This window comes from Nicotiana sylvestris, chromosome 11 (assembly GCF_000393655.2).
Source record: "Nicotiana sylvestris chromosome 11, ASM39365v2, whole genome shotgun sequence".
Classification (NCBI taxonomy): Eukaryota; Viridiplantae; Streptophyta; class Magnoliopsida; order Solanales; family Solanaceae; genus Nicotiana; species Nicotiana sylvestris.
The window spans coordinates 10,261,104-10,286,859 of NC_091067.1; the positions used below are offsets into that span (position 1 = coordinate 10,261,104).

The following is a 25,756-nucleotide window of genomic DNA, read 5'->3' on the forward strand; positions in this document are numbered from 1 at the left end:
GAGATAGGGGGATAGTGGATCTCCTTGCCTAATACCACGCGAAGGTATGAAAAGGGGCGTTGGGGATCCATTAAAAAGGATATCAGTGGAGGTGGTGGATACACATGACATAATAAGAGAAATTAATTTGGGGAAATTAAAGAAAGTTAAGGCTCGATTGATAAAACTCCATTCCATTCAGTCAAATGCTTTTTCGAGGTCTATTTTTAGAAGCATCTTAGGATACTTTGACTTGGAGTTTCTAAATGAGTTAGTAATTCTTGAAAAATAAAGGCATTGTCCGCTGCCCGTGTGGTTTTTTTGGAAGGCAGATTGAGTGTGGTTTATCAAATTCGGGAGAAAGGTTTGATACGATTAACAATTATTTTTGTGATTATTTTGTATAGGGTGTTACAAAAACTAATAGACCGAAATTGGGTCATAGATGAGGGACTCTTGACTTTTGGTATCAGGCAAATATAAGTTGTGTGTTAGGTCTACATGGATATATCCTTAATGGAAAATAGTTTTATAAAAAAGGATTAAGGATTGTTTTAGTTGGCCAGAATTTTTGGTAAAATATTGGATGAAAGCCATCTGGTCCAGGCATTTAAACGATTGAAAGGAGTGGACTGTTTGGAGGATTTCTTGTCAGTTATGGGGCCAGAGAGTGTGGTAGCATAAGTGGTTGTGAGAGTATTGAAATTGTTAGTTGGGTAATTTTCGGAAGAATGAGTGTGAGAGGTTGTCTAAAGATCTGATAGTATGTTATAGCGAGATGATTACGAGTGGCTATGTCCGTAATCATGTTACTCGTAGAATCTTTTAAAGCGGTGATTCTATTTCGACGCCTTCGTTTTATAGTTGACAAATGAAAAAACCTCGTATTTGCATCTCCCTGATTTAGCCAATTAACACGTGATTTTAATTTTCAGAACTTCTCTTCTAAAGTGAGCAGGTGATTATATTGACATATTAGATCATGTTCTAGGGTTTGCAGGAAATAGCTCGTGGGGTAGTTGCTTGATTTTTGTATTCCGGCTAATCTAGCTTGTATATGATTTTTTGATAAAAAATATTTCCAAACGATTGATGGTTCCATGTTTGGACCAGCTTTATGAAGTCTTTTATTGCTTGAAGTATGGGGGGAGGGGGTTTACTATCCCATATGTGGTGGACTAGGTTAGAAAATTCATGGTGGGAAAGTCACATTATTTCGAATCTAAAAACATTGCATTTTTTTTTTGTAAAGATTTTTGTCGAGGGATAATAATAAAGGACAATGATCAGAATGAGTTCTAGGCAAATGGTGAACATGTGCATCAGGGTAAAGGGTTAGCCATGCATGATTTGCAACTATACGGTCTAATCTTTCTAATACCATAGCCCCTCCTCGTCGTTCATATGACCAAGTATATTTACTGCCCGAAAACCCTAGGTTAAGTAGGTTACAATAATTAAAGCAATTAAGTAATAAATCTGCTCTATTAATTTAACAAGCATCCGCCAAAATTTTCATTAGAATATAATATTTCATTAAAATCGCCCCCACTAACCAAGGCCCTTTATAAGTGTCAACTGTGTGTCTAAGGTTTTGCCATAATATTTTACGCGATGATAGCATGTTGCTTGCATATATGGCTGAAAATAAAAAGGGGTACCATAGGGACATACCTGGAGCATGCAGTAAATTTCTTGATTAGTTAACACTATTTCTGTTACTTGAACTATATTGTCATTCCAAAGGACTACAATGCCTCCTGCTTGGCCTTCAGCCGATGCTTGAGAGAGATTAGAGAACCCAAAATCATCTTTAAGAGGTTGGTGGTCCTGAACGTGTGTTTCCAAAAGAACTACAATGGATGGTTGGTAATAGTTGAGCATGGAACGGAAGTTTCTTTTAAACTCCGGAACTGGGCTCCCCTACAATTCCATATGACAAAATTCATGGACCTAGTTCTGTGAGGTGGGGGTGGTAAAGTTATCGTCTGTTCCACCTGCACTTGGTTCTCCTGGGCTGCTTTTTGTGTTGTCCCCCAGAGAGTGGGTATAATCACTACTGCAAATTTGCTTGCTTCTGGATTCACTGGAGGCCTCAGTTTGATCAAACACTTGATCACTTCTAGTGGACAATTGAGTAGAACTTTTTTTTTGCGAATTGTTCCTTGAGGACGGAGACATGACATGCTCCTAGCCATACTAGTTCCGTGCATGTTTCCCTCATTTCTACCATGACTGCAGCTATTTTTTGAGTGGTTAGTAGATCTTGTTCTTCTGAAGTTAGTGGTAGGGGACTCATTGAGGTGGAGGGGGGGAGTGACTCGAATGGGCTCATTAGAGACAATGGCAGTGTTTTTGGTATATGGATGTACTCGTGCAGCCAAGGGATTGATGACTGGGCTTGTGGGTAGAACGGGAGGTCTGGGTAGGGATTATAGTGTTGGTGATATTGAGGGAAGGGGTTCCATCATGAGTTGGTGGTTTGCATGGGCATTGTGGTCCAGTTGTATTGGCCATAAAAAGTCATTGCTGTCGTCATGCCTTCGGTGACTATCTGGGCCGAGTCTTGAGGGTTTTGGAGGCGTACTATGATCTCTTGGTTGTTGAAAATCATCGAGAAGGTCTGTGCATGATTTTGGAGTCCCATCTCTAACCATGATTGAGGAGGGTTGAAGGGATAAGGTGCTTGTGATGTGTAAATCACTGGATAAGTGGTTGGAGGGGGTGTGCTTTGTTGCATGTTTTCTGGGTTGAGGAAGTGAATGTTTATGGGGTGGAATGGCATAAGAGACGGGTATTGATGTTGAGTTCTCAGAGGATACTCCATCCGGTCCAAAATAAGTGATTTTTTGTGGTCCAAAATAAGTAATTTTTCCATATTTCAAGAATGACTTAATTATTTTTTTCCTATATTGTCCTTGGAGTAAATAGTGTTGGAATATGTGTTAGGAGTATTTATGTGAGATAATAAAGGTTAATATGGTCAATTTCGTTACTAATTAATGCTAAAAGGTGTATTTCTTAATATGTGTAAAAACATTCAAAAAATCACTTATTTTGGACCGGAGGGAGTAGTTTGGAGTGGGAAGTTTGTGCATGGTTATAAGGTATTTGTGGTATTGAGGGGTTTGTAGTAGAGTGTGTTGGAATTGAAGGAGGTAATGAATGATGGTTATTAGTAGTTGGGATTTTTTCCTTCATATACCATATATGAAACTTTATTACCAACTATGTGCATAGAATCTAAATTACCCGCCTAGTCCACATTTTTCCTACAATTTCTGTACCATTCGTTTATTAGGAATTAATAGGGCAGAATCTTCCCTTAATAACGCGCGAAAAATCAGGAAAGAATCTTGGGATTGATTGATTCTACATTAAATTCAAGTTTTGAAACGGAAAGGAGATCAAATCGTATTACGAAAATCCTTTATCTTCAATTTATAATCAAATTCTGTTCCGTTTTTTTCTCACAATCGCTACAAATCAAAATCTTAGTTTGTCATTAAATCAAAATCGCTACAAATCCACCATTGACAGCCATTAAAAAGCTTGAAAGCTTTGAATTCAAATTTGGGTTTTCAAAAATCATTATTTGTTTGGATTGGGTGTTGTTGAAAATAATTGAGAATATGGTTTGGAGTTTATATCTCAATTTTGAGGGGTTTTGGTGAAGATTAGATTTGGTTTTGACTGAATTTCAGATTGAAACTCGAAGAAGAAGAAGAAGACATATTGAAGAAATTGTAGATAAACTGTAGATATTTTGTAGATAAATTGTAGATTATTTGTATTTTGATTATAGATGCTTTATTTTCTGTTTTCACAAATAAAAAAACAACTAAAACTTCTACAAATCTTATGAAAAAACGCAATTATGTCAAAAATCCCAATTATGCTACAATTGAATGGGAATTGGGATATTAAAATTCAATGTATCTAATTTGTAGATTTTCAACATAGATTGTAGTTTAATTGTAGTATAAATGTAGTAATTATGTAGATACCCTTACAAATAATACTGTTTTATACATACTTAAACTGATTTGTAGTATATTTTTAGAATTTTTGTGGAAAACTTGTAGATGAAGAGATAAATTTTGTAGTCAATATTTTTTCAACATATATTGTAGTTTAATTGTAGTATAAATGTAGTAATTTTGTAGATAATTATGAAAATAATATTGGTTTATACATCATAAAACTGATGTGTAGTTTATTTGTAGATAAATGTAGGAATTTTATAGATATTACCGTAAAATCAGACTTCCATAAAATTTGAAATATATGTATCATAGGATGTAAAAATCTCTTTTATTTATTTCAAATTCTGATCAATCCAGCTGTAACTACTTCATATTTTTGATGTATCAAATGTGTGTATAAAGTGTGCGAAATCAAGAAACTCAAATTAGAAATAGAAAAAGTAAAACAGAAGTAAAAATAAGAAATGGAGAATGGAGAAGTAGAGAACAGAGGAGTTTCCTCGTCGGAAACCGTCAATGGCGGCGAAGATGTATTTAGTTCAAATTCTGATCAATCCAACTGTAACTACAATTTATCTACAATTTCTGCAGTATGTCTTCTTCTTCTTCTTCTTCTTCGAGTTTCAATCTGAAATTCAGCCAAAACCAAGCCTAAATCTTTACCAAAATCCCTCAAAACTGAGATATAAACTCCAACACATATTCCCAATTATTTACAACAACACCCAATCAAAACAAATAATGATTTTTGAAAACCCAAATTTGAATTCAAAGCTTCAAAGCTTTTTAATGGCTGTGTGGAAAGCAAAGTAGTTCTACTAAGGCTTCTAAAAACCATAAACTGGTCAAAATGCATGTCCGTTTATCTTTTATTTCTGAAATATCATGATGTTGTTACGCGAAGCTTGTTGTTCATATGCTTCTGTTGCTTTTGTTTCACATTCGTAGTGCACATTTCGCCTTCACGTTTGTGAATACTGTTCTGTTTAAAAATCTTCAATTTTCTGTGAGTTTAGATGTAGAATTTAGTTTCAGAAGATGGAAAATGGTAAAAAGAACGTGAGTATGGGTAAAAAGTGGGTGAGACTGAGGGGTTGGGAGAGAGAAACGTGCAGATTCCTTTAATTAAGGAGTAAATAATATATAATTAATTATACCCTTAATTAATTATGGTATAAAATTGATAATTTGGTATACTAAGTATAATTAAGTCAAACCTTAAATATTGAGGGTAATAAAGTTTCCTATGTAGCATAGTAATGTAAAAATTCCTTAGTAGTTTTAATGGGATTGGTGAATTAAGGCGGTGATGATTGAGTGATGAGATGGTAAATGAAGGTTTTGCATGGCCGTGGATGGAGATTGGAGTGGTGAGTGAAGTGGGCTGAATAGGTGTATTGGGGTGGTCATGATGATGGAGTGTAGAATTGTTTGGGCTTGTAATAGATACGTTAATGTGTCACATGTTGCATTATTATAAGCTGAGTTGTAATATGATTTGGTTGGAAAAGAGTTATCTCATCATTAATTATCCCGCGATTAGTTATCTCATCCTTCTATAGGGATAAAAAATATTATAACCTCGGGATTAATTATACCGTAATTTTATCCCAGCCAAACATGGAATAAATTCATCTTAAATTTAATTTTGGGATTAATTATCCCTTATCTCTCGTGGCAAATGAGTCCTTAAAGTCTTTTAGGGCAAGAAGAGTTAAATCATTTTAAACTTATAGAATTAATAACTTGGATGAGTTAGAACAAGTTGCAATATTATAAATTGTTTTATAATTCGCTTAAAGTTTTTTAGGGCAAGAGGAGCTAAATAATTTCTAACAAAATAATAAGTCAGTGATCAAATCCGTCCTAACTCAAATATCATTTTTAGTTAGAACTAGTCTGTTTAATTACCAAATTAAAAAAAAAGTGAACGTTTTTCTCATCATGATTATATCTAATAAACCTAATTGAAGAAATTAATTTTTTATGTTTCATACATTTTCATATGGGCATAGATAAGCTAATTGCCAAAGATATACTCGCTCAACTTGCTAAATTGTGAGTAGTAAGTAACAAAATCAAAATGAAAATCAAAATTAGATCAGTTATAATTGTTTATTCGATTTTATTAAGAATTTTAACTCAAAATAACAACCAGGAAATAGCCAAGAACGTAGAGAATAAATAAAAGATATAGAGGGGAAGAGAAAACTTGCTTATTTCTTTCAATGTACAATACAATTCTCAATATTTTTTAATCATAGGATAATTACATTATAAAAAATAGTGAGAGTAACTGTGATTCAATAGTTCCATTTTTTACTGATACATATCGATTGGGATTTCAGCAATCAAATTACTGTGTTCGTTCCTCACCTTCTTTCTAATCAAATCTATCAAGAGGTAGAGGACGACAACCGAATCACGGTTAGTCACCCTGCCAATGGATCTATTCTTCTATTCCTCGATTGAGTAGGTGAATACACGAATATTTTAGGAGTTATGAACATCCACCAAAATACTATATGTTTAATAATAGATTTATCACATATTTCAGCCTTAAAATCTCCACAAAAAAAATACATATCATAAAGTCCAGAATTATATTTTGTTACGACCCATTCCTTCTACAATTTGATACTTTTTCAAAGATATGTTGTATTATTATTTCTACAGCTCTAATTTCTTACTGACCCCCTTGTAACAAGAAAGATTAACTAAAATAACATTTTAGTAAAGGATTTCAAAAGTAATAAATCTCAAAGTAGTGTTCACATGCTTTTGGCTACACTATGAGTCCGTTTGGACATAAGAATATTTTCTATTTTTTTTTCGAAATCAGTGTTTGGTAAATTTTTAATTTTTAAATAAATTTTGGATTTTTTTGAAAATTTTAAAAACTTTAAAAAGTCATTTTTAAAATTTTTACTCACACCTCTCACAAAAATTTAAAAACAACTCAAAATTATATTTACCCGAAATACAAATCTAATTTTCAAATATTATTTCGCTTTTTTTCTTTTCTGAAATTTACAATTCTTGTGTCCCAACGCTCACTATATATAGTAAACAAACGGTTAGGAAGTGAAGAAAGCAAAAGCTCAGAAGGGAAAGAAGGAGGCTACAGAGAGTTTGAGGATTTTCATTGGAAGGGCGGTTGCCTCTCTCTCTGCAATTAGCCTATGATTTCTCTATTTACTGTAAGAACCCTAACAACCCTTTTTATCAATTTTATCGGAGGGAGTATATATATATATATATTATTAAGGGTTTTCTATACCCTTCCACTCTTTTTTTCTTTTTCTTTTTTTTTAATGCTTTCGCCGGAGCATTCTATGCTTGCCGGTGGAGCTGGTGGAAGCGGTGACGGTGAGTATAATCGGCTGCTAAAATGAGGCGATGATGATTGTTGTCATTCCCTACTGAGCTTATTAATTAATCGGGGTATTTTGAGATAACCCGACCCGTATCTTGGCGGGGTAATGCCCTCAGGTTTACTCTGGTGGGTTTTTGCAGCCATGGCGTCGTTGGACTCTCCTTTTGCCTTTGGTTTAACACAGATCTGAGCCTTGAGCCTTGATATATAGTTGGATCTCTCTATAACAACATCCCTGTATAACAATCATTCGCTGTAAGAGCCAAGTTTTTTAGGAACCGATTTTAACATTACGTTATAATATATGTTCACACTTCACTATACTAGCCAAAAAATTAGAGGTTTAACTGTATGTGCCAATTTTAGAAAATTCGGCTAATTTTGGAATGGGATATGGTGGATTCATACCGATTTGGTATGAGGTGTAGTAGTTGTTGATGTTGTTGTTTTAGATGATAGAAGGATTCGACTGCATGGATTGCAAAATTCACAATTTAGTTTTCTCTGTTTTGTCCGTGCATGGAGCTAAAAAGGCCTAATCTCTTGTTTCACTGGTTATCAGAATGGACCTTTTAGTTATGCTTTTCAAAATGCAAAGAACTCGAAAAACTGTGAAAGTCTCATTAGTTTTAAGTCTGAGGCTGTGGTGAATGCAGAGAGCTGTAGGGAGTTTTAATGGGTGGTTTTGCCCCTCTCTGTCTTTCTCCTCTGCCAATGATAACTCCAATGAAACATTTTTCCAATTACAAAACCACCCTTTTTGTGAAATTACATAATGACCTTGCTAGTTTCCTGTTCTTGTTACTCTCTCTGTTTCAATGCAATGAGGGATGAGGCTAAGAAGATTTTAAGGCTATGAAGATTTTAGTCCTCTGTGGAGGATGAATCAGACATTTTTCTCTTGAGCTGAAAAAACTGTATCTTTGGCATGGCAGCGCGGATGGGTCTGTGAGATTTGCGGGCAAAGTAACATTTTTGGTGCTTCTTTTGTCTCATAAGGCTAACTGTTGCTTGCAGCCATGACAGGTCTTAAATCTCTTTTGATTTTGTCTGAAAAAGGTGGGATTTTGAGCCTCCCGTTGCCTTAATAGTGCAAAAAGAATGAGGCTTTTGTTACTCGGAAAATGCAGGAGTCTCTAAGATTGGGTTCTCTTTCTGTGAGTTCATAGTTGATGAATTCTCTTGGTTTAGGGACAAATTATGCTGGCGTGAGGAGTATGATTGACAGCTTGAAAGGGCGATGATAATTTTGTAAATCTATCATATTAATCGGGCCATTGGGATTATAGACATGTATCTTGGCGGGCATGCTCCCAGGTCTCCCCTGGTGGGTTTTAAGGGGCTATCTATGTATTTGGCTATTTTGGCCTATCCAAATTCCAAAATAGCAATACAATGGGTAACAACAACCCAAACAAGCTTTTATTGGTTAGTTTGGCTTAGAGACAATTTATGCTGAGGGTGGTGACTATGGCTTGAAAGAGGCGATGAGGATTGTCAATCTTCCATTCTTTCTAAGCTTATTAATCAGCATTTGATATTATCTGGCCTGTATTTTGGCTTGGCATGCCTCCAGATTTTCTGGTGGTCTTTTGCAGCCATGGCGTCGTCGGATCTCCTTTTGCTTGAGTTATAACACAGATCTGATCCTCGACCGAAGCAGGGGTGATTTGTACAAATAGGATGCTTTGAGGCCACTGTCTATGTTTTGCCGCGTAAGTTTTTTTTTGCAAATCTCATTAGTTTAAGTTTGCGGCTGCGGTGAAGCAGAGAGTTGTGGGGAGTTTCAATGGGTGGTTTTGCCCCTTTCTGTCATTCTTGGTTGCCGATGATCACTGATAAATTTTTCTGATTGCAAAACCACCCTTTTTGTGAAAAGATTTCACATGAACTCCCTCTTTTCCTTTTCCTGTTACTGTAACTTCCTGTTTCTTTTTCGGAAACAGTCTCTCTACCTTCTCAAGATAGGGTAAGCTCTGCGTGCACACTACCCTACCCAGATCCCACTTGTGGGATTCAACTGGGTTTGTTGTTGTTGTTGAAGCTATGAAGATTTTATCTTCCGTGGAAGATGAAACATATATTTCTATTGAGCTGAAGAAAACTGTAACTTGGCTTGGCAGCTCAGATGGGTATGTGAGATATGGGGAGAGAAGTTCCATTTGTGGTGTTTGTTCTCTGTCTCACAAGGCTTACTGATGCTTGCAGCCATGGCGGTTTTCAAAGATCTTTTGTTGTCTGGAAAACAGAGAAACTGAGCCTACCCAGAGTTTCTTACCAGAAAAGCAAAGAGTTGCGCATAGCCTAGAGAATGAGGCATCAGAGACATTGGGATTTTTTTGTAAAGGGTGGTTGCCCCTCTCTGCTATGCCCGTGATTTATCCATTGATAACCAAAAAGAAACAGCCATTTCAAATAGACAAGAAAAAAGATAAAAGAAAATCTTTCATCCAAACACACCCCTGTACTTCTTCGTCTTCTTCTTCTTCTTCTTCTTCTCTTTGTGCTGCTGCTACTGATGTTGTAAAGGGGCTGTGATGATTGCTTTCCTTTCTTGGCTATGTTTGATCGCGGCATTGAGAAAATACTAACCCGTATCTTGGCGAGGCGGTATGGTATGGCTTCTTATAGCAAATTGGTGCCTGCAGCCATGGCGGCATCACTTTCTCTTTTGCTTTGTTCAAATACGCCAAATTTGAGCCCTCAATACCCATTTCATGTTCTTCAATTGTGTCGTTATTCTCTTTTGAGAGATATTTTAACCAAAAGACTCTTGTAAGTCTCATTTTAAGACCGTAACCAGAGACTTTTTAACCATAAGGACCATGTAATTCTTGATTTAAGAAACTATCTCGTACTTCTCTCTTTTTTCCTCCTCTCTCACTACCCCATAGGTAATTTGTATACAGAGAAAAGAGGGAAAGAAAGCTGGGAAATTCGGAGGTGAAAAACCAAAGAATTTCCCCATAAAAGGCAAAGGTTAGCCCAGAGAGGAAAGAAATGAGGCAAAACAGAGAGTATTGGGATTTTTCTTTAAAAGAGTGGTTGTCCCTCTATGTTCCACCATTGATTTTCCTCCATTATCAAACCAACAGCCCTTTGTTTATGAGAACAGCAGAAACTGGAAAAGGACTTAACTTATATGCATTGCATCTCTGTCTTTTCTCTGTGTGTGTGACCGTGTGTATTGTTTTTAGAGTGTGGATGGAAGGTACATAAAGAGGCAGTGATGATGATGTTACTACAGTTAGATCTCTCTATAACAACATCTCTATATAACAACCCTTCACTGTAAAAATCAATTTTTTTGGAACCGAGTTTTATACAACTACAACAACCTAGTAGAATCCCACTAGTGGGGTCTGGGGACGGAATCGAATATTGAGGGTGTTTGGTTAAGCTTATAAGCTGGTCAAACTAGCTTAACTTTTCGGCTTATCTACGTGTTTGGTAAAGTTAAAAGTGCGTATAAGCTAAGTGCTTATAAGTCAAAAATAAGCCATAAGCTGGTCACCCCCAGCTTATGAATTTTTAGCTTATAAGCACTTTAAGTTTGACCAAGATTTTTACTATTTTATCCTTAAAATATTCTTTTTTAGAGCAAAACTCCTACATCAATACTTACTGCCTCAAGTATTCAACCTTAATATCCCTCCCCTTACTCACCTCTTCAAGTCTGCAATTCCCATTGACTATTTAAGATAAGCAAATTCTGTATTCCTTTGCATATTTATATCTATGTGATTGTGTATTAATCTTTGAACTTTATGTAATAAATGAGGACGTATCAAATTTTTGGTGTATTGCTTTCTAAGTGTTCTGGTTATGAAGACATTGTTTATTTCTCTTCAAATAATTTATCCTATTTAGGTTTATTTTTTACTGAAAAACTTTTGTCAATTTATTATTTATTATAACTTTTGATTATATGCTTAATCATAAAAATTATCTTTATCTAAGCACAATAGTATTTAAAATAAAATGACAAATAGAATAGTTTGTATATTTTGTATCATAAAAATTTGAATTGATCTGGAATCTAAAATTTAGAAGAAATTACGCCCTTATAACCGTAAACAATTCTACGGTTATTTAAGTTATTTTAACAGAAAAAGAGCTTATCAACATTTTTTTATCAAATACTGCAACAACTTATTATCAATTCCAGCACTTGTACCCAAACATGTAACTGCTTATTTATTAAATCGGTTTCAGCACTTAAAAGTGTTTTCAGCACCTAATGCTTATCAACTACTTCAAATCAGCTAATCCAAACGGGCTCTTTATATTATGTTATAATGTATGTCTTTTATAATAATACTTCACTATAGCACCCAAAAAATATCGGAATAAATGAGACTGTTATAAAGAGGTTTGACTGAGCTATCCGATTTGGGCATGGCGATGACTCGACCCGTATCTTGGCTTGGCAACCCGGTATGACATGATTGAGACTTGTCTCTGATATGCAACCGGTGTTTGCAGCCATGGCGTGGCTGGCTTCTCTTTTGCCTTATCAATAACACACATCTGAGCCACATTTGCTGAAAAGAAAAAAGAAACAGAATCTTTTTTGGGATTCATTACCCTCTCCAGATCTCACACTGTGGGGATATACGGGATATACGGGATATACACTGGGTATGCTGTTGTTGTAATGTTGGGAATATGTGACATGTGCTACTTTCTGCTACAAGTTATCAGCCCAAAAAGAAATGAAGCAAAACCGAGAGTTTGGGACTTTTTTTAAAAGGTGGTTGCCCCTCTCTGTTCTGCTGTTAATTTTCCTCTATTCGCAAAAAACCAACAGCCCTTGTCATGGAAACAACAGAAACATAAAAAATATAATTAAACAATACTCCTCCTCCTAGTACTACTACATATTTGCCTTTCCTCTGTGTGTGTATTGTGTTGTTTTTTGACGTTGGTGGAATATGCATAAAGAGGATAAAGAGGCAATGATGCTTGCTCAAGGTAGACCCCTATCTTGGCGGGGCAACCCAGTATGGCTTTTGTATAGCAAATTGGTGTCTGCAGCCATGGTTGGGGTTGCTTTCTTTTTTGCTTTGTCAAAAGATATAGTAAATCCGAGCCCTCACTTTTTAACGTAAAGGCTCGTGTAAGTCTCGGTTTAAGAAACTTACCTGTCCCATTCGAGCTGGGAAATTCGGAGGTGAAAACCAAGGAATTTCTTATGTAAGTTGTTGTCTTTACTCTGTCTGAGAGTTGACCACGCCAGACCCACGAGAGGTCTGAGAATGATCCTCTACTGTTCAGAGGCCCAAGGGCCACCAAAGATGTTAATCACGGTCTGGCTCATGGACACATTTCATCCACTTAGACTTGGTTTCCTATCTCCTTAGAACTCAAGGATACAGCAGTGGTACGAGCCTATAGAACTGATCCTGTTCAAGTAAGGTCGCAAAAAAAACCCCAAAGAATTTCCCTAGAAAGGAAAAGGTTAGCCAAGAAAGAAATGAGGCAAAACAGAGAGTATTGGGATTTTCTTAAAGAGGGTGGTTGCCCCTCTCTGTTCACCATTGATTTTCCTCCATTATCAAAAAACTAACAGCCTTTGCTTGTGGAAACAAGCAGAAGCATAAACTGAAAAAACATACACTGACATCTCTGTCTTCACTTTGTGTTTGTTTGTGTTGTTTATTCAGTGTGGATGGTTGTGCGATAAAGAGGCAGTGATGATGATGTTTCTCTATGTGAGCTAACCAATTCGGGCATGGAGGTGACCCGACCGTATTGTGGCGTGGCAGCCTGGTATGGCCTGTGACTGAGACTTCTGTCTCGCACATGCAACCGGTGTTTTGCAGCCATGGATTGCTTTATCATAATCCACATCTGAGCCCTTTTTACTTAAAGGAAAAAAAGATAATCTTTTCCCTGATTTAATGTTTGGATTTGTTGAACCTGCAATTTTTTGCTTACATGGAACAAAGCAAAAGCTCAGAAGGGAGAGAATGAGGCTACAGAGGTTAATAGGGATTTTTAGTGGAAGGGTGGTTGCCTCTCTTTGCTTTAGCCTATGATTTCTCAAAACAATCTCAACAGCCCTTTCTTCAGGAATATTTTGCATGGTATGGCCAGTTTTAGGACTGCTGTTTACATCGGGAGATTTGCACGAGTAGGATCACTTGAATCTTCGATGCAGTATGCATTTTCTTTTCTTTCTTTCGTTTATGCTTCAGCCAGAGCATTCAATGCTGCCGGTGATTATAATCGGCGACTAAAAAGAGGCTGTGATGATTTTGTCAATCCTTTCAGTTCCTTCTGAGCTTATCAATTGGGTATTTGAGATTATCCAACCGGTATCTTGGCGGGGCATTCCCCAGATCTCCCTTGGTGTCGTTGAATATGTCTTTTTGCCTGCGCTATAACACAGATCTGAGCCTCACTTTCGCTTTGCCCTTTATAAAATGGATATAGTCAAAGGCAGATTCAAGATTTGAGCTTAAAAATTCTTAGCACTGAACTCATAGTACTTTTGGAAATTTGGGTTCAGAATCTAGCACGAAAATGGCAAAAATCTCATTAGCTTGAGTCTGAGGCTGTGGTGAAAGATTCTCTGCCAATGATCACTCTAATGAAAAAAATTTCCTATTGCAAAACCATCCTTTTGGTGAAATTACACATGACCTCTCTCTTTTCCTTTTCTTGTTACTCTCTTTGGTCCATTAGGCTATGAAGATTTTATCTTCTGCGGAAGATGAATCAGACATATAATTCTATGGAGCTGATAAAACTGTTTCTTGGTGTGGCAGCTCAGATGAGTCTATTAGATATGGGGAAAGTACCATTTTTGGTGCTTCTTAATCTGTATCATAAGGCTAACTTTTGCTTGCAGCCATGGCGGATTTTTCAAAGCTTTTTGATTTTTGTCTGAGAGAAGGCGAATCTGAGCCTACCCCATTATTGTGATTTGGTTTTTGGTTTTCCCTCTGCTCCTTGATTACATAGGCAAAAATTTGAGCTCATAACCTCATTTTACAGTCAGATATATGAATACTCGCTAGCCATTCTGCTCCATATGGGCCCCTTTCATTCCAATATTCAATAGTTTTAGGTTCTTAAACACTTGGTGAAACCCATTAGTTTAATTTTAGGACTTGGTGAAAGCAAAGAGCTCTGGGGAGATTCCGTGGGTGGTTTTGACACTTTCTGTCATTCTCCAATGTTGATAATTACTCAAAAGAAATTATTTTTAATATGCACACACTTTTGTTTAAAATAATTGCACACTACCCTCTCCAGACCCCATGGTGTGGGATAAGACTGGGTATGTTGTTGTTGTTATGCAAATACATACTTTTGGTGAAATTACACTCCACCCCTTTTTTCCTTTTCTTGTTACTCCTGTTCCATTTATGAGCAGTGAGACTATAAAGATTTTCTCTTTTATTTTATTTTGGTATGATGATGTTATGAGTTAAGTTTAAAGAAAGAAGTGAGGATTCATATCGTCGACCCCAACCTGTGTGGGATTGAAGCATAGTTGGTGTTGTTTGTGCAGATGAATCAAACATTTTTCTCTTGAGCTGAAAAAACTGGATCTTGGCGTGGTAACTCATATGGGTCTGAAATATTGTGGAAAAAAATCATTCATGTTTCTTTTCTGTCTCAGCCATGACAGTTCTTAAAGCTTTTTTTTTTAGTTTGAGAAAAGAAAAATCTTAGCCTATCCTATTACCTAGATTGTGCTTAAAAGAATGAGGCTTCATATGATTCATAGAATGCTGGAGTTTCTTGGGTGGTTTCTCTATTCCTTTGTAGTTTGACAGCTTATCAATTCTTTGATTCTTTTTTATCAACAGCCTTGGCATCAGACGATGTTAATGAAAACAATGATGACGATGATGCTAAATCAGTCAACTATGCCCTTATCCCGAATAGTTTGAGTCGGCTATATGAACCTCTCTGCTCATTCCCCTCTAAACCCTAAACCTAGTGAACAAGGCTGTGATGATCTTATCCAGAAAGCTTGAAATCTCAGATATTTGTGCTGATTCTTAGCTTGGCTGGGGAAGGTAGGGGGAATTTTGGTTTTTAGCTTTGGTTTTTGATACTTGTAAACAAATCCGAGCCTCATTTTTGTGTTGCTTTCAATTCCTTGGACCTTCTGTCAACATTTTTTTTTCTGGTTCTTTTTTCATGTTTACATTTCTCTAGGTTATTACCCCCTCTTCATACAACAACCATGCTTCATTTTCAAGCTAGTTGTAGTCGGTTATATGAATCCTCACTATTTTTTCTACTTCGTTTGGACCTATTTTATTCCAACATTCGATAATTGGAGGCTCTCTAACTCTAGAAGTTCTGACATACAAATCTCGAAATATACTAAAAGGCCTCCTAGTAAATGCTACACGTAATATAAGTGTCCAAAGCCTTATTCCACTTTTGAAAAGAAGTTTCATGTGTTCTCCTCAAATTTTGATTCCATTTTCTGAATCTTGAGAATCCACAATCTCTGAGGCAGTGAAGATTATCTTTAAAAGACTGAACAATATTTTTGAGCTAATTCTTGGCTTGGCACTTGGAAGGTCTGTGAAGGATATTGTCCCTTCTCATGAGGCAACCATGTATGCAGCTATGAATGTTTTAGCTCTGCTCTTTGATTAAATAGGCGATAATCTGAGCCTCCTCCATACCTCAGTTTAACTTTTGTTTGAGCACTGTAACTGTATGTTGGTGAAGCTTTCTGGGAATAAATTTGAACTTAAATTTCAGTCTTAAACTGATTTCGAGTTTCAAAGTTATTTTGTGATAGTTGAGTTTTCAAGAAAAAGATTACAAAAATGGCATGGTCTCTCGTCTTGATGTCTTCATGTGTCCAATAATTCTTTCTGAATTTTTGTAAATTGTCCCATATTAGAAATGATGATGATAGCAAAACTACTGATGGGGAGGGTTGACATAAAAACAACTGTCTTTTAGCTTTCACTGACAAGTCCATCTAAAACTTGGTCGGTAATTATCTTCTTTGGCATATTTTTTTTTTAAATCATCGGATATCCTAATGTGTAGTAATTATAACTGTCTATTCGTCACGAGCACATCACTTATGAAAGGCCTTTGAATTGGCTATTTTTTGGTTAATTGGTAGGTGGGGATATCCTTGCGCATTATTAACACTGGACTTTTACAGTTTTGCTTGAGATGTTTAAACCTTCCTAGTCGACCAAGGTATTCAGCATTCTTGAAGACAAAGTTGCAGGTAATACGTACTCTTTGCCTTTAGGATGAAATGTTCGCGAAGCTAGATTCTTATATGCCTTTTTCCCATGTTCTTGCTTGCAGTTCCTTTTGGATTTCTTTGCTAAAATCACTGTACACTTTAGCTGCAACTGGATTAGAAGTCCAAAACAAAGAAGAGAGGGAGGGAGGGAGGGAGGGATTGGGAATAAGTAGTATTTCGTTTCTTTTGTATGAAAAAACTTTTAATTTTTAGAAAGCTCCCGCTCTATTATGTGTTTTATTTGTATTGCAAGGTCAAAGAGAAAATTTGCAAGAAGCTTTGTTGTTGCTCTGAGTTGATTAATTGATGAAGCATCCTGATGTTGTGGTTGTTGGGTGGAGATTAGCTGTGACCACCAGAGGTGCAACTTCATCTTTGTCATTTGGATTAGATAGTCAATTATGTCAGCACCCTCTTTAGTGCTTGCTGATAGGAAAGAATAGAGCTGTCAATTGAAAGACGTGTTGTTAATGCACAGATGTAATTAATCATCTGTTTCAGGTTACGAGACCCATTAGTTAAATCCTTTCAAGATCCAAGAAGCAATAAATAATACCCTCTAGCAGGGATTTAGATGGAGATCTAGTTCGTTGTTGGGGCTCCCCTGGAAGCATTCTGGCTTCCAGTCAAGGAAACCGCCAAAAGATGAACTGTGAGCGCCTAAGCGGGCAAGAATTGTATGTAAGGTTTACTTTTTGCCTATTATCTGTAATTCTAGCCTGTATACTGGGAAGTAAGCATGTGTATGTTCCTCCTGTTAAAATAAAAAAAGCTTGTGTCTGTTCCTTTTTCTCGTTAAAAGTGCTCATTTTTGTGTTATGTGCATGGTCGAGTGTGTGTGAGATTTTGATCTCTGAAGATCTGCATCTTGATTTATTGAGACCACTTACACGCAACTAATTCTCTATGAGGCTATTTAATGGCATAAGACGTTGCTTCATGATGTCTAATTATTTCCTTGAGCTTGTCCAAACCTCCCTGCAAACTTTACCGCAGATTTAGAAGTGAGGGAGGCCTGTCTTACCCAATGGCTGATAAGCCAGTCAAAGTATAATAGTTTGGGACTCTCTACAACAACAGTTGATTAGGAATTGCAGATACTCCTGCGGCATAGCTGCAGTTAAAAGAAGGAAGTTGGCATTTGCAAAGACAGATGCAGATAAAATTTCAAGTCCTGTTGTGTGATCATCAGCCACTGATTGTACTCTAGGCTCTTAAATACAGAACTTTATTGACAGACCATATGTGTTGGCACAGGGATTTCCCCACAGCAAAAGTCTTTATCTGCTTGTTTGCAATGAACTATATGTTGTATTGGTTTTGACTTCAGCTTCGTATCTATCCATCGAAAACTATGATATGAACTCTGTTGGAAGATCTTTCACCAACGGTTCTGCATTCTTAAGAAACCAAACTCAGTAGATGATATGCAGCTGATCTCCCTGTGCTCGATTAGCTGTACGAGATGATCTTGTAAACTCGGATTCTGCTAGTCATGTTATGAGGGCAAACTGCAGGACTAGTTACAGGAAGTGATAACCATGAAGATGAATTTATGTTGAGTGAGGTTCCTATTTAATTGACAAAGTTGGATTTTTTTGGAAGCTATAACGTGTAAATATTGAACCAAAAGCACAAACATTATAGGATAGTTTTCTGCTGTTGTGGAAGCTTGTAATCTTCTGTGTATATAAATGGTTGACATAGGACCAATGCAAATATGAGATTTTCGTCTATATTAGTTCTAGTTCGTGCTCCTTTTGAAAGCTTCTCAAACCTCATTAGTTTAATATTTAATACTTCAAATATAAGGCCATCAAACGACAATGAATCACAAAAAAAAGGGCGAAATACCTTAAACCATCCCTAAACTTGGATCAGATTATTAGTAACTTTTCCGAACTATGTTTAGTCTTAATTACCCCTTAACTTGGCCTTTTGAGGGTCATTACCCCTAGATATTGATGTGACAAAAAGTGTGGGTGTACTTGCTTGCCACTTGGATTTTTTTGTTTATGTGACATTTTTATGAAAAATAAAATATTTTTTTTTACCTTTTTAAGAATATTACTTTTTAGATAATTTTTTTCGAACACAATTTATAATAAAACTTGGATAGAACTATATTATTTAGGCTAAATATTTTTATTTGGCCAAAAATAATAAAGTTTTACTTAATCTTTTTTTGAATGTGACTTGAAAATAAAGATTTATACAATTGAAATAAATAGTCAGGGCATCTAAAAAGTTATAAAAAATACATAATTGAAATAAATAGTCATTGCATCAAAAGAAGAAATAAAAAGAGTGTACAATTGCACTTGTAATTTCTTGCAATTGTACACTTTTCTTTTCAAACTATGTATTTTTTGTTGTGAAAAATATTTCACAACAAATTTGGAAAGGAAAAAACCGAAGTAATAAAATAACCGAAGTAAAGGAGACAACATGTAGTAATAGAAATCGATGAATAAGATTATACGAGAATAATAATAATAATAATAATAATAATAATAATAATAATAATAATAATAATAATAATAATAATAATAATAATAATAATCAGCAACATATACAGTGTCTGTCTAAATTTATCAAAAAGGATAGAGGATGATACAAAGTAACACGCTCTTGAGACTATTATTGAAAATGAACAAAAAGGCTACTATAACACATATTTAAAGAGAGAAACAAAATGTGTAAACTTTCTTGTAAATTTGATAATCTGAATATTTGCGCTTAAGGAAATTAAAATTTTTCTTCTAACGGATTAAAATCAAATTTTAAGTAATTTATTGTCTTTTTAAATATAAAAAAACGATAAAATGATCATAAAAACCAAAACCCCATAACCCCATTGAAACAGCTGTTCCCAAGACATCATAGGACTTTGTGCGAGTGGCTAGGCTAGGGGCTTCCTCTTTTTCATTTAAAAAAAGTTAGGGAGGTGCAGTGAAACTTTACTCATATTACAGGGACCATTTTGATAGAGAGCTCGTGTACAGAAACTAAACTAAAAAAATCCTCAATTCCCCCCTCAAAGAAAAGCAAAAAGAAATTTTAGTCCACAAACTTCTGTTTTCCATCACTCATTGCCGGAGAAACAAATACAAACATGTGTTATGGAGATGAAACGAAGCAAAAAAGCTGAGAAGGGAGAGAATGAGGCTATGGAGAGTGTAGGGATTTTTCATTGAAAGGGTGGTTGCCTCTCTCTGCATTATTAGCCCATGATTTCACTGTAAGAACCCTAACAACCCTTTCTTCAGTGCTATTTGTGCAAATTACCCCTTTTTCCCTCTTACGGAGGGATTATTAACAGCCTGTTTGGATTGTTGTTACATCAATTTTCGTTTTTTCTTTCTTTTATGCCTTCACCGGAGCATGCCAATGCTGCAGTGCTGCTGGTGGAGGTGATGGAAGCGGTGGTGGTGAGTTGAATCGGCGGCTAAAAAGAGGCGATGATGATTTTAACAAATTTTTAATTCCCTTCTGAGCTTATTAATTAATCGGGGCATTTGAGATTATCCGACCCGTATCTTGGCGGGGCATGGTTTTTGCAGCCATGGCGTCGTTGGGATCTCCTGTCGCCCTAGCTTTAAAACAGATCTGAGCCTCAGTTTTTTCTATGCCCTATTGGGAAATGGATATAGCCAGAGGCGGATTCAGGATTTGTACGTCACAGCTTGTTTGGATGGTTGTTACATATCGTTTCATCATGTGTATTGTTTTGACGAATACAATGTTAAGCACTAAACTCACAGTACTTTTGGAATTATGAGTTTAGAATCTAACATGAAAATAGCAAAAATCTCATTAGTTTAAGTGTGAGGTGGCGGTGAAAGCAGAGAGCTGTAGGGAGTTTCAATGGGTGGTTTTGCCCCTCTCTGTCACTGAAATGATAAATCTTTCCAATTATAAAAACCACCCGTTTGGTGAAAAAACGTAATGACCTTGCTAGTTTCCCGTTCTTGTTACTCTTTCCGTTCCAATTTAGGTGATGCAATGAGGCTACGAAGATTTTACTCTTCTGTGAAAGATGAATCAGACATTTTTCTCTTGAGTTGAATAACTGTATCTTGGCATGGAAGCTCAGATGGATCTGTGGGATTTGAAAGGAAAAGTTCCATTTTTGTTTTTTCTTCTGTCTCATAAGGCTAACTGTTGCTTGCAGCCATTGCAGGTTTTAAAGCTCTTTTGGTTTTGTATGAAAAAGGGGAATTTTGATCCTTGTATTTTTACAGTATCAGCTTGATACTGTTTTTAATAAAATCTTCACCTTATCAAAAAAAAAAGGGGGAATTTTGAGCCTCCCCGTTGCCTTAATTGTGCTAAAAGAATGAGTCTCTAAGGTTGGCTGCTTTCTCTGTGAATTCATAGTTGATGAATTTTCTTGGTGTAAAGACAATTTATGCCGGCATGATGAGCGTGATCAACAGCTTCAAAGAGGCCATGTTGATTTTGTAAATCTATCATCCCCTTCTAAGCTTATTAATCAGGCATTTGCAATTATCTGGCACGTATCTTGGCGGGGCATGCCCCCAGATTTTCTGGTGATTTTTGCAGCCATGCGTCGTCAAATCTATTTTTGCTTGAGCTATAACATCGATCTGAGCCTCAAAGAGGAAACACAAAAATGGTGAAAATCTGATTAGCTTAAGTCTGAGGCTGCGATGAAAGCAGAGAGCAGTGGGGAGTTTTAATGGGTGGTTTTGCACCTCTCTGTCATTCTCGGCTGCTGATGATCAATGATGAACTTTCTGATTGCAAAACCACCCTTTTTGTGAAATTTCACATGATCTTCCTCTTTTCCTTTTCCTGTTACTCACCCTGTTTCAATTATGAGCAATGAGACTATGAAGATTTTATTGTCTGCGAAAGATGAGAAGATGAATCAGACATATTTCTATTGAGCTGAAGAAAACTGTAACTTGGCGTGGCAGCTCGGATGGATCTGTGAGATATAAGGGGAAAAGTTCCATTTGTGGTATTTGTTCTCTGTCTCATAAGGCTAATTGATGCTTGCAGCCATGGCAGTTTTCAAAGTTCCCTACCCAGAGGTTCTACCTGGAAAGCAAAGAGTTGAGCATTGCCTAGAGAATGGGATTTTTTGTAAAGGGTGGTTGCCCCTCTTTGCTATGCCCGTGATTTCTCCATTGATAACCAAAAAGACCAACAGCCCTTCCAAATTAGAAGAATTAACCTATATAGCCGCCCACCCAACTGCTTAAATGAAAAATAGCAGGCAGATATATAAGATATGTATAATTCATGTAACATGAGTATAACCATGTTTAATTAGTGTTAATCTATGTATACCGGCTAGGAAAAGTAATGGTGAATTTGGCCGGCTATTTGTGTAAAGATCCTTTAAACAAGAAAAAAAAAATCCTTCATCCAAACACACCCTTGTACTCTTCTTCGTCTTCCCCTTCTCTTTGTGGTGCTGCTACGATGTTTTAAAGGGGCTGTGATGATTGCTTACGTTTTGGGCTTTGTTCAATCACGGCATTGAAAAAATACTGACCCGTGTCTTGGCGAGGCGACACCGTATGGCTTTGTATAGCTAACTGGTGTCTGCAGCCATGGCAGCATTGCCTTCTCTTTTGCTTAGTTCAAATACGGCAAATCTGAGCCCTTAATGCCCATTTCATGTTCTTCAACGGTGAGTCCATTATTCTCTTTTGAGTTTTAGCCGAAGACTCTCATAAGTCTCATTTTAAGACTGTAACCGAGACTTTTTAACCGAAAGGACCGTGTAATTCCTGATTTAAGAAACTAACTCTTCCTTCTCTCTTTGTTTTTCTCTCTCACTATCCCACGGGGAATTTATATACAGAGAAAAGAGGGAAAATAGAGCTAGGGAATTTCGAGGTGAAAAACCAAAGAATTCCCCATAAAAGGAAAAGGTTAGCCAAGAGAGGAAAGAAATGAGGCAAAACAGAGAGTATTGGGATTTTTCTTTAAAAGAGTGGTTGTCCCTCTATGTTCCACCATTGATTTTCCTCCATTATCAAACCAACAGCCCTTTGTTTATGAGAACAGCAGAAACTGGAAAAGGACTTAACTTATATGCATTGCATCTCTGTCTTTTCTCTGTGTGTGTGACCGTGTGTATTGTTTTTAGAGTGTGGATGGAAGGTACATAAAGAGATATTTATGTGATTGTGTATTAATCTTTGAACTGTATGTAATAAATGAGGACGTATCAAATTTTTGGTGTATTGCTTTCCAAGTGTTCTGGTGATGAAGACATTGTTTGTTTCTCTTCAAATAATTTATCCTATTTAGGTTTATTTTTTACTGAGAAACTTTTGTCAATTTATTAATTATTATAACTTTTGATTATATGCTTAATCATAAAAATTATCTTATCTAAGCACAATAGTATTTAAAATAAAATGACAAATAGAATAGTTTGTATATTTTGTATCATAAAAATTTGATTGATCTGGAATCTAAAATTTAGAAGAAATTACGCCCTTATAACCGTAAACAATTCTACGGTTATTTAAGTTATTTTAACAAAAAAAGAGCTTATCAACACTTTTTTATCAAATACTGCAACAACTTATTATCAATTCCAGCACTTGTACCCAAACATGTAACTGCTTATTTATTAAATCGGTTTCAGCACTTAAAAGTGTTTTCAGCACCTAATGCTTATCAGCTACTTCAAATCAGCTAATCCAAACGGGCTCTTTATATTATGTTATAATGTATGTCTTTTATAATAATACTTCACTATAGTACCCAAAAAATATCGGAACAAATGAGGCTGTTATAAAGAGGTTTGACTGTATATCTGAGCTATCCGATTTGGGCATGGCGATGACTCGACCCGTATCTTGGCTTGGCAACCCGGTATGACATGATTGAGACTTGTCTCTGATATGCAACCGGTGTTTGCAGCCATGGCGTGGCTGGCTTCTCTTTTGCCTTATCAATAACACACATCTGAGCCCCATTTGCTGAAAAGAAAAAAGAAACAGAATCTTTTTTGGGATTCATTACCCTCTCCAGATCTCACACTGTGGGGATATACACTGGGTGTGCTGTTGTTGTAATGTTGGGAATATGTGACATGTGCTACTTTCTGCTACAAGTTATTGTTGTTGTTTAAACGGGTGGTTGCCCCTGCTATTCCGCCATTGATTTTCGTCCAACTATCAAACAGCCAACAACCCTTTGTTTATGAGAAAAACATATATTGGAAAAGGATTTAACTTATATACACTGACATCTCTGTCTTTCCTCCAGACACAAGTGTCTGTGTGTGACTGTGTATTGTTTTTTCAGTGTGGATAGAAGGTACATAAAGAGGCAGTGATGACGATGTTACTATATCTGATTTAACGAATTTGGGGATGGAGTTAACTTGACCTTTATCTTTGCATGGGTAACCCGATATGGCATGTGATTGAGACTTCTTTCTCTGATATGCAACTGGTGTTTGCAGCTATGGCGTGGCTGGCTTCTCTTTTCCCTTATCAATAACACACATCTGAGACCCATTTGCTGAAAAGGAAAAAGAACATGGATATGTGAACTGTGGCACTTTCTGCTACAAGTTATCAGCCCAAAGAAATGATGCATAACAGAGAATTAGGGATTTTCTCTAATGGGTAGTTGTTCCTCTCTGTTCTGCCATTGATTTTCCTTTATTCACAAAACACCAACAGCCCTTGTCATGGAAAAAACAGAAACATAAAGAATACTCCTCCTCCTAGTACTACTACATATCCGCCTTTCCTCTGTGTGTGGTGTGTTGTTTTTTAGGTGTTGATGGAGGGTACATAAAGAGGCAATGATGATGATGTTTATATATCTGGGCGAATCAATTAGGGCATGGTGATTATCTGACCTCGTATCTTGGCTTGGCAACTTGGTATAGCCTGTGACTGAGTCTTCTCTCTCACATGCAACCAGTGTTTGCAGCCATGGCGTCGCTGACTTCTTATTTGCCTTATCATAACACACATCTGAGCCGTTAAACAGTGGCCTCAAATTATCCTATTTGTGCAAATCTTGCTTTTCTTTCATGGGCTATGTTCAATGACAGCATTGAGAAAGTATCTGACCCGTATCTTGGGGGGGGGGACCCGGTAATGTGGCAAACTGGTGTCTGCAGCCATGGCATCGTCACCTTCTCTTTTGCTTTGTCCGAAAGGCCTATGTAAGTCTTGATTTAAGAAATTAACCCTTCCTCAGGGGATTTCTATCTATTGATCTATATCTATACTATTATAAAAGCACGAAGGCCAAGCTAATGTTATGGCTTTTTTACCCAAGGCTTATCCAGAGACTAGTACGAAGAAAAAAGAGGGAAAAAGAGAACTGGGAAACTTGGAAAAAACCAAAATATTTACCCAAACGAATACTTAGCTCAGAAAGAAAGAAATGAGGCAAAACAGAGAGTTTGGGATGTTCTTAAAGGGTGGTTGCCCCTCTCTGTTCCGCCATTGATTTTCGTCCCTTATCAAACAACCAACAACCCTTTGTTTTTAGAAATAGCAGAAACTGCAAAAAGAATTTAACTTATATACATTGTAATCTGTGTCTTTCCTCTGTGTCTGTGTTTTTTATGGTGTTGATGGAAGGTACATAAAGAGGCAGTGATGATGATGTTTCTATATATGGGCTAACCAACTAGGGCATAGAGATTATCCAACCAGTATCTTGGCGTGGCAACCTGGTATGCTTGTGACTGAGACTTTTCTGTCTGTCATGCAACCGCTGTTTGCAGCCACGGCGTGGCTGGCTTCTCTTTTGTCTTATCATAAGGCACATCTGAGACCCATTTTCTTGAGAGAAAAAAAAAGCAGAATGTTTTCCATGATTCAATGTCGGAATATGTCTAACCTGCGACTTTCTACTACAAGTTATAAAGCATCTTGCAGTCCTAATCCATCACCATATTTGTTCAGTATCAACTGAGCATATCCTATCAAGAAAGAAGAATGAGGCATCAGAGATATGTGGGTTTTCTGTAAAGGGTGGTTGCCCCTCTCTGTTATGCCTGTGATTTCTCCATTCATAACCAAAAATACCAACAGCCCTTTGAAATAAACAAGAAAAAGAAGAAGAAAAAATCTGTTAACCAAAGACAGCGGTGTACTCCTCTTCCTCTTCACTCTGTGCTGCTGCTACTGATGCTGTAAGGGGCTG

General features: G+C 36.6%; 2 long non-coding RNA genes and 1 other non-coding gene across 12 annotated transcripts; 2 read left to right on the forward strand and 1 right to left on the reverse strand.

Annotated features, from left to right (window-relative positions):
- Window positions 1-7,051: 7,051 nt before the first annotated feature.
- LOC104215475 (uncharacterized) lies at window positions 7,052-17,389 on the forward strand. Of its 10 annotated transcripts, none has more exons than XR_011403901.1 (3): window positions 7,052-7,165; window positions 16,457-16,567; window positions 16,842-17,389. It is a non-coding gene; the product is annotated as an uncharacterized lncRNA (long non-coding RNA). The 10 variants fall into 10 exon arrangements; XR_011403896.1 differs by having other exon boundaries at window positions 7,058-7,165; window positions 15,165-16,567; XR_011403903.1 differs by having other exon boundaries at window positions 7,058-7,165; window positions 16,226-16,567.
- On the reverse strand, window positions 12,554-12,764 carry LOC138882502 (small nucleolar RNA U3). The gene has a single exon (XR_011404101.1). It is a non-coding gene; the product is annotated as a small nucleolar RNA U3 (small nucleolar RNA).
- Window positions 17,390-19,723: 2,334 nt separating the features above from the next.
- LOC138882044 (uncharacterized) lies at window positions 19,724-20,883 on the forward strand. The gene is made up of 2 exons (XR_011403504.1): window positions 19,724-19,829; window positions 19,988-20,883. It is a non-coding gene; the product is annotated as an uncharacterized lncRNA (long non-coding RNA).
- The last annotated feature ends 4,873 nt before the right edge of the window (window positions 20,884-25,756 follow it).